The following is a 9,376-nucleotide window of genomic DNA, read 5'->3' on the forward strand; positions in this document are numbered from 1 at the left end:
TTCTATCTGTAACATCTTAATTTGGGTTACAAAAATACATTATTCAATCTTGAGGTTCTTTATTGGTTAAAAGGATATTCATTCAGGTAACAAAAAACTGAAACTGGCGAAAAACTTCTTTCTTCTTCCAGTAACAGGCTTTATCTTTGCTAATACATTTTTTATAAGCATTTTATTTTCCTTAACTTTATCTAACCATCATCTTTTTTTCTGCAATTAAGTTTGAAAGCTGAATTGTTTCCAATCTATTAAGCTTCCAGTTACTTCCTTCTTTGAAAGATAAACAATATATTAGAGTGGGATGGTCTCAAATTTGAAATCTATGCATTTATCATCTGTTGGTTTATTCAACAACATTTACCATATCCTATGGTAAAAATGGTGTATTATTATGATGAAGATACAACTAAGGACATAACAGCCAATAATGAAAAATGATTATATCAATACATATTGTATTATAATAATTGTTAGATGATAATCATACATTAGCATATATTATTGATTATGTAAAATAATTACTATATCAGTAGTATATATAATTGTAATTAATTATATAATATTTGCCATAAATAATTACTAATAATCAATACTTTATTGTAAACGTTGCTTTGGGAATGATTTATGCCTACAACAGTATTGAAAGATGAGTCATACCCTGCCTAGGCCATTGAGATTTTATTCACTAAGGAGTTTTCCAATTAAGTCAATTGGCAATTGGCAAAACCAACAGTATAAATGGAATCCAGTGTCATTTAAAAAATGGAACGTACCGCTGGGCACAGTGGCTCACATCTGTAATCTCAGCATTTTGGGAGACTAAGGCGGTTGGATCACCTGAGGTCAGGAGTTCAAGATCAGCCTGGCCAACATGGTGAAACCCTGTTTCTACTAAAAATAGAAAAAATTAGCTGGGCGTGGTGGCGTGTACCTGTAATCCCAGCTACTCTGGTGGCTGAGGCAGGAGAATCGCTTGAACCCGGGTGGTGGAGGTCGCAGTGAGCAGAGATCATGCCAGCACTCCAGCCTGGGTGACAAAGTGAGACTCTGTCTCACAAAAAGTAAAATAAAATAAAAAATAAAAATGGAAGATACCATGCCTCTCATTACAAGTGCACATGGACATAAAACCAACAGCAAAATAGCAACAAACTTTAGGACTTCATGGCCTTCAGAAATAACACTGAATAATGCAGTAGGGTGGAAGGAAGGGAATACCTGAGAAAGAACAGCCAGTTTATGGACAACCATATTAAAGAGTGAAAAATGATTACCATTTTTAAAAAGTGCTGCTGTTCATGACTTACCTTCGTAAGTCAGCCTACTTGTAGAGGTAAACCAGTTAGGCTTAAAAACAGGAAATGAATAGACACATTTTGATACTTGGAGTTCAATGAAAATATGTATTCTTATAGTATTCTTCTCCAGAAATGCTTTTTACGACATCATTGCTGGTACCAACTTATTGACTGCAATTTTATTCAAGCTGAAAGGCATTAGAATACATATTAATTTTATTTCATATTTTTATTGTTTTTCCATAAAATAATTTATCAATTTGAAACTATAATTGACTTTATTGATAAGTTTTAGGTGAGCAGCATCTTTTTAAAATTTTAGTCTTTTCATGGGGAGAGCTCCAGGGCCACTTCTCTTTGATCACTCTTTCTGCAGATGTGTCAAAATCAATGCCTATCACTCCAATTTGTAAAACTCGTATATTCTACTAAGTATATGGAATAAACCTCTGTGAAAAGAAAAACAGTAAACAAATTCAATTTAAAAGAGTTTAATTGAGCAAAGAATGGTTTGTGAAATGGGCAGCCCCAAAGCCGAATAGGTTCAGGGAAATTTCAGCCTGCTTAGTGGTCAGAGATTTATGGACAGGGAAAGGAAAGTGAGGTACATAAAAGTGAGATTCAGAAACAGCTGTGTTCGTTACAGCTGTGTTTGCCATATTGGAACAAGATTTGAAGAATTGGCCACCTTTGGCTGACATTTGGTGGTTGGCGCAAGAGTAGATTGGCTAAAGATTTAACTAATCATGCCTGTTAAATAACATTTCAATAAAAACTTTGAAACAATGAGGCAAGGAGGGCTTTCAAGTTGGCAAATACATCGAAGTGCTAGGAAGGTGGCATACTCCAACTCCATGGAGATCGAATGACCTGTCCACACCTTCCCTTAACCTCTTCATCTTGCTGTACTTTGATCTTTCACAATGACCTGTAACGGTAAGGACAGCATTTTCCTGTATTCTGTGAGTCATTATAGCAAATTGCCAAATCTGAGAGAAGATCATGAGAACCTCTGAATTTGTACTCAGCAGATTACTTAGCCTGGGCACACATTTGTGGTTAGTGTCTGAAGTGGATCAGTTTTGTGTGACTGAGCTGTTAATTTTGGGGATCTGTACTAACTCCAGGGAGTTAAGTGTCAGAATTTAACTGAATTGTAAGACAACCAAATGGTGTCAGGGAATTGCGGAATTGCTTGGAAGACCACAGAGACATGGACAAGAAAGCTGGGATGCAGTGACAGAGCAGTAGGTAAGATTACATACATAGATTAAGAAAATTAACTGCATAGAAAATATTTAATAAAATATTAAAATATAAAAAATATTCAAAATATTCTTAATAAGGGCAGCATTTATTTGGAAAAATAATCTGTCAGAATCAGAAATACTGATCCCATGTGGTTTGCCAAGGAGTTTCACTGAGCTCCATTTGGAAGGGTATATGAGAAACCAAAGAAAGCAAAGATGACAGCTTTTCCCTACATGTGGTAGAGAAGAGAAAGAAAGCGTTTAGGGAGCAGTTCAAGGTTTTCAAAAGTCAGCAGTGTCTACATTAAAGAAGACTGGGATGGAAAGGGAACATCAGAGGAAGCAGATGTGGGGACAGTGCTCCTGGAATACAGATGGGAGTGAGGGATTCAATCCTTTTGCGATTGAAGTTCTAGGAAATTCGAAATTGAGAGAAAAAGTTTTAGGAGAGAAAGGATTATAAAACTCTAGGCAGGGAGGCTATCGAGGACACAGAGTTCGGAAGTTCCAACAACAGCCATAAATCAAAAATATCTGAATGCGACTTCCAACTGAGACGAATGTGGAGACCAGAGACAATTCCATCTTAAGGGAAGGGACACACAGATGCTTGGAATCCTGGACCAGAAGGGAGTGCACGTTATTGTGCTGAAATGTGAAAGAAGCTTTGGTTTCTTTGTGAGGTTAGGGAGTTACAGAGCTAATATAAAACACACAAGGCTAAGAGTGATTCCAGAACAAAACATAAGCCCTGATATTAAAAGACATAGAAAATGTGTTTCATCAAATCTCCATCCAATTTAGCACCATGATGCAAGAAAAAAGGGATGAAAAGGGAACATAGAAACTAGATAATATAGAAATATTATGTGGGTTAGTAATAAAAAGAAGTCACAAAAGAGCATTCATTATGAAGAATTACTAAGTTTTCAAGAAAACTGGACTGTTTAAGATGCCATTTTCTGAGAGTAAAAATGTTTGTTTTGGTAAATGCCCATGATACCATAATTAATATAATAGAAACCTATTAGTTGGTGATTTTTCCCCACTTTGTTTTAAGTGAGAAGTTAAGAGGCCCTGAGCATTAATAAAGCATCATTCTGGCAAAACTGAAGCTATAATTTCATAGGTTGTGTTTTATTTTGTCTATCTTTACACTTCCCTAGAAAAATATACACAGAAAAATAACAAACACATACACATCAAAAACAACAATTAAATTTCAGTTAAATGCTGGGTAGCAAGGGAAGACAAAATCCAAACTCCAAACAAATGTCTTAATAAGATATATCTTCCTGTGAGTAATTAGAAAAAGAAAAAATGAAGAAAGGGATATTTTAAGAAGGTAATTTATTCAAGACAGTACAGGTAAATTGAGTTATTTCTATTAATAGAGTATATTCTTAACCATGTTAAGTGAGTCAGGGAACTAAATTTGATGACAACTTTACATGATATTTTCTGGAATAACTCCAGAGAGCTCTTATTTTACACTCCACACACCTCTTCCCTTTTGCTTGCAGTGGTTTCACTAGAAGAGCTGAGAAGAACAAGAGAAAGATGTAACAAAAGGGAAGGAAACAAAGTTAACAGAAAGAGAAGAAAAAAAAGTTTGAAAATATATAAACAACTTTCTGGATATCTGTTTTTAAATCTTTGATTGAACCTATACCCATTTTTGACTTTGTGGCTGTGCAATGAAGCAACAGTGAGAATACATTGACGAAGTGCTCATGGTGAATGATGTCGATATTTTAGAAGCAAAAGGGAACAAGGTGTTTCAGCAAATCTTTAAAAACTGGTATTTTGTATCTTTATTATGTGTGTGCTATAATAAAAAGATGAGTGCAAACTATTCTAAGGTATTGACAAATCAGTTAAAAATCCATTCCAACAATGCCTACCCCAGTTCTGTTATAAATTCCTTTAGTTTAGTTTTTCTTCTGCAAGCAAGCATTTCCTCAGAATAAGAAATTACATCAATTATAACTGTGTATATAAAGAGAAGCATATGCATACATAAAAATCCTACAAAAAAATTTTAATAAAAATTTGTAAATATATAATTTGATATATCCAAGCTGTGTGTGAAAATCTTATTTACCAGATGAGAAGCTGAGGCACACCACAGACGTCTGAATAATTCATTAAAATTTATAAAGGTTCTATTCAGGTGGCCTGACTTCCAGCCCCATTCTCTTCCACTACAAATACTGTGACTATACATTGAATGTAAACCAGTCAAGCTCTTTAAAAATTTTGGACACAGTTTGCAAGAGGTATTGTTAATTTCCTACACAACTTCATTGCTCAAAGCGAAGCCTTCTGTCTGTTCTTTGCTTCTGTATTTGGCTAACAGTTTCTAGCACTTGGCACTCAGCAGTCACGGTGGGCTCCCACCCGTGAAGACAACCAGAAAATCAAACATTCAGTTGTCTTATCCACACCTCCAATCTATCTCCCTTTGATGGCAGTCACAGCCTGCCTGGAGCGGCCGCTGCCAAGAGCCCGGCTTCCTGGGGGAGGCGTCACAGGGGCTGAGTGTTCCAGCCAGCTGCAGCAGGGAAAAGGCGGGAGCCCTGCCCACTTCCAAGCTGGAGGGGCGGCAGCCCCACACTTCCAGGCACAGCTGCAGCCTCCCAACCCCAGCTGCAGACATGGGCATTCCTGTGCTCTCAGGGACCCAGGAATGCCCCCTGCCCCAGCAGGCTTGAGAGTGCCTCCTTCTGCTACCTGGACTCTCCCTGCTCCCAGCACCCACTCAGATTTCAGAGCAAAGTTGAAGCCGAGCCCGGATGCTGTCATGACCCAACTGGGTGTGTGCATGCTCAGGGAGGCTCTGACAAGTCAGTCCTCTGCCGCCTCAGTCCCCTCTGGGCTTTGGGCACTGACAAGTACAGGAGAGAGGTCACCCCTCCATACAAACCTGCAGGCACCCCTCCATACAAACAGCCTGGGCTCCATAGATGACAGATAGATGGTGACAGGAAGCAGACAGGCTCTTGGGCAGAAAAAGGCAGGTCCCTGTTGAAGGCCCACCGTCAAGCCAGGGAGGGCCTGAAGCATGAGGGCTGGACTGCCAGTTCTGCAGACCAGAGTGAGAACTTATGGTGCTTTCTCTGGGTCCACCTATGGGGGTGCATGGACCAATCAGCACAAACTTCCTCTCCTCCGAAGCTCATACAAACCCTGGACTCGGCTGGACTCAGGCAGATGATGGATGGGAAGACCTGCCTGTGGATAGGAGCTACCCACTCCAGGTCTCCTTCCCGCTGAGGGCTACAGGGCTACAGAGACAGTAAGGTGACCTGCCTGTGGATAGGAGCTACCTGCTCTGGGTCTCCTCTCCACGGAGAGCTGCACTCATTGCGATGACCGGCCTGTGGATAGGAGGTATCCACTTCAGCTCTCCTGAGAGCTGTACTATTGCTCAATAAAGCACCTCTTTGCCTCACTCATCCCCCAGTTGTCTGCATATTTAATTCTTCCTAAGAACTGGGGACCTGCTGAATGGTGGGATTGAAAGAGCTGTAACACAAACTGCTGAAACATGCCCACCCCAACCCACCCACCACTCACCTCTTGCAAGCAAGGACAAGAGAGAGGGAGAGAAGAGGTGCAGCCTTTCAGGGAGCCCAGACCTAGGAGCTCCCCAGGCCAGGGCTATGACACCCTCTTGGGGGTTCTGCAGTTCCTGGAGTCTCCAAGCTTCCAGGCACCACCACGTTCCCAGGTGTCCAGTGGAAGCCACTTGCAGTAGGCCTGGTTCAGCGGCATCCTGACAGGGAACTGGTGCCTATGCTGTCACCTGGAGCTGCCTACCCCACTGCAGCTGGTGTGCCTGGCTGTGAACAACATCCAGACACCATGCTCACTCACTCATGCATCCCTTGCTGCTCCATGCCTGGCTCACCCTTGGCAGGGCTGGGATCCAGCCTGGTAGCGCAAGCTGAGAGCAGATTGCAGGCCAAGTAGGCAGAACAAGTCCAGCTGGCCTGAGCAAAACCCTGGCAAAGGCACCACCGGCCACAGAGGCTTCTGGCTGGCAAAATGACACCCCAAGGATCCCATCACACCTTCCTATTTTCTCTGCAATATTTTGAAACAAATGATATTCTTGACATTTAAAAAGTAAGATTATATTTTACTAAAGGTCCTTTCCTTCACATAGTATCATATTTTTATTCTCATCTAAGTATTGAATAGATGAAATAAATTTGAAGTGAACAGGGAAATTGCAGACACAGGGAAACTGCTATCACAAACACCTATACACACACACACACACACACACACACACACACACACACACACACATATCACAGGAGATGAGGTCCCTTCATTTGTAGCCTCATTACAAAACTAAATAAATAAATAAAGTGGACCTTCTCTTCTGAATAAGTTTTGCAGTAGGAGTTGTATAAAAGGTAAATTTTTGGTTTAGTTTCCTTAGGCTAGAAATTACTATTCAAATCATTTTCATAGTAAAATAACATGCAAACTTAGGTTAATGGTGATAGCATTTGGTATATGAGAAAGTGTTACAGGATTCCTTAAACAATACAATTTCAAGCGAGGCTGGTAAAATATAAAGCATGAAAATGGAATTTTTATTAGGATGTTGAAGAAAATAGAATTGTGTTATTTTATGTTTAGCTTTTCACCATAATAAATTATTTCACTAACTGGTAGTAGTAGAATAATAAAGCTGGCAGGGTTTTTGAAAATAATATATTAGAAGCATCATGTTTGTTTCTATTCTCATGCATGACGAGCAAAAGAAAAGGGTCTGTCTACAGTCAACAAAGATGAACAAATGGCTTCCTGTAAGTTTCAGATCTATTTCCCTTGAATAGCTCACACACACACACACACACACACACACACAAAATAGCAAAAAAAAAAAAAAAAAGTCAACCCTATTCATGAGTTGTTCTTTTCCCCTTTAACTTCTTTCAAATACATAAGGAGCATTCTTGTGGGATTCATTCAATTAAATTTTACACACATTTTCATTTACCTATACAATATTAAATAGAATTTTTCAGCAGAAAATAAGTTGCAAACAATAAACAGCATACTTATTAACTATGAAAAAATAAAGTGCCACATTTGTCCAGGGAGTAAGCACTTTCTATACTTGAAAACATTGATCCAGTAATTCAAATATTTATTGATACTTACTGCATCCCAGAAACTGGAACATAATTGATACACTTCTTGTTCTCCTGAAGTTTACAATCTAAGCCAACTAAACACAGTGGATTTCCAAATGTGCATTAAAAGTTCAAGAACTGGGTCTCTGGTAGAGTCAGCTTCTAAAATATTAAAAATAAAATACTGAATTCAGAGATCTGTAAAGTGTTTATGGTTAACTTTTACATTAAAACATTGAACATTAATCTTAAAGTCACAAGTGAGCACATACATATATTTCACAATGTTGTTCAAGAACATGTTTCTGGTTTTTTTTTCTTTCTAGAAATAATTTATTTTTATGTTATTTCATGGTTTCCTTTATACGTCTGGCTTTTACAATTTGTTTTAAAAATTTATCTTTATTAACGAACAATGTAACAAATGTTCTGTAATTTCTTCTAACATTTTATCGCTTTATTTTTATAATATTTAAAATATTGAACCACATATGATTTATTAATAAGTATGATGATTAGTCTTATGTGTCCTGAATGGGCTTCAGGGTGCCCAGATATTTGTTCAAACATTATTCTGGGTGTTTCTGTGAAGGTGTCTTTGAATAAGATTGACATTTAAGTTGATAGACTGAGAAAAATCAGAATGCATTCCCTAATGGAGGCAAGCTTCATCCAGTCAGTTGCAAGCCTGACTGGAACATAAAAGCTGACCCTCCCTTGAGCAAGAGAGGATTCAGACTCAAACATCAGGACAGGAACCAGACCATCAACCCTCCTGGTCTAAGGCTGTGCCATTGCGTCTCTTGGGTCTTCAGCTTGTCAGCTCACTTTGTAGAGCCTGGGACTTTTCAACCTCCATAATCATGTGAGCCAATTCCTTATAAGAACTCTCTGTCTCCCTCTTTTTGTCTCTCTCTCTCTCTCTGTCTCTCTCTCTCTCTGTGTGTGTGTGTGTGTGTGTGTGTGTGTGCTGTTTCTCTAGAGAACCCTAATACATATGTGATTTTGACGATATTATTTTTTACTTTAATGAACTACTATTTCCTCTCTCTAAATTGGATGTCATTTTTATGACATACTAAGTTCCCACGTGGATCTGTCTTCAGAACATTTTATTCTTGTTTACTTGTCTATTTGTCTTTTTCTGAACTCATATGATATGTTTTTATAGACTATTTTTAAGGTAAAGTTTAAACCTATTTAATATAGTCCCTTAAATTCTTATATTAAATGTAATTAGCAAATCACATATATTTACTCTCCTATATATACTGTGAAATCAGCCAGTTCCTATTTTAAAATATTATGTCAAGTTAAGTACTTGAATTGTTGGTGAGTATCCTTCTTCCTGATATTACTGAGAGCAATTTTAACATTTCGCTATTTAAAGTGGTGTATTGAAACAGGAGGCAACATGAATGTGCTCCCATTGACTAAAAGCTGGAATAATACGAGAAAAACATAACTGCCATAATATTGCATTTTAAACATAAAGATACAATAGATATTCATACAATACCAAACTGATATTAATAAATAAAGAAAGAAAGAAATGGAGGATAAATGACTCATATTCCTTAAAAGTGAATACGAAATAATGCCTATAGAATTTATGAGTAAAATAGAACATCAGTTTTTTAAACCTCAATGACAATTGCTTCAAGCAAAAATC

At 38.1% G+C, this 9,376-nt stretch overlaps 1 long non-coding RNA gene across 1 annotated transcript; it reads right to left on the reverse strand.

The window, feature by feature from the left end:
* Positions 1 to 1,513: 1,513 nt before the first annotated feature.
* LOC112611261 lies at positions 1,514 to 7,877 on the reverse strand. Its single transcript, XR_003116618.1, has 4 exons — positions 7,733 to 7,877; positions 4,052 to 4,088; positions 3,573 to 3,710; positions 1,514 to 1,747 (listed from the first exon to the last, which is right to left on the reverse strand). It is a non-coding gene; the product is annotated as an uncharacterized LOC112611261 (long non-coding RNA).
* Positions 7,878 to 9,376: the final 1,499 nt, after the last annotated feature.

This window comes from Theropithecus gelada, chromosome 18 (genome assembly GCF_003255815.1).
Source record: "Theropithecus gelada isolate Dixy chromosome 18, Tgel_1.0, whole genome shotgun sequence".
NCBI lineage: Eukaryota > Metazoa > Chordata > Mammalia > Primates > Cercopithecidae > Theropithecus > Theropithecus gelada.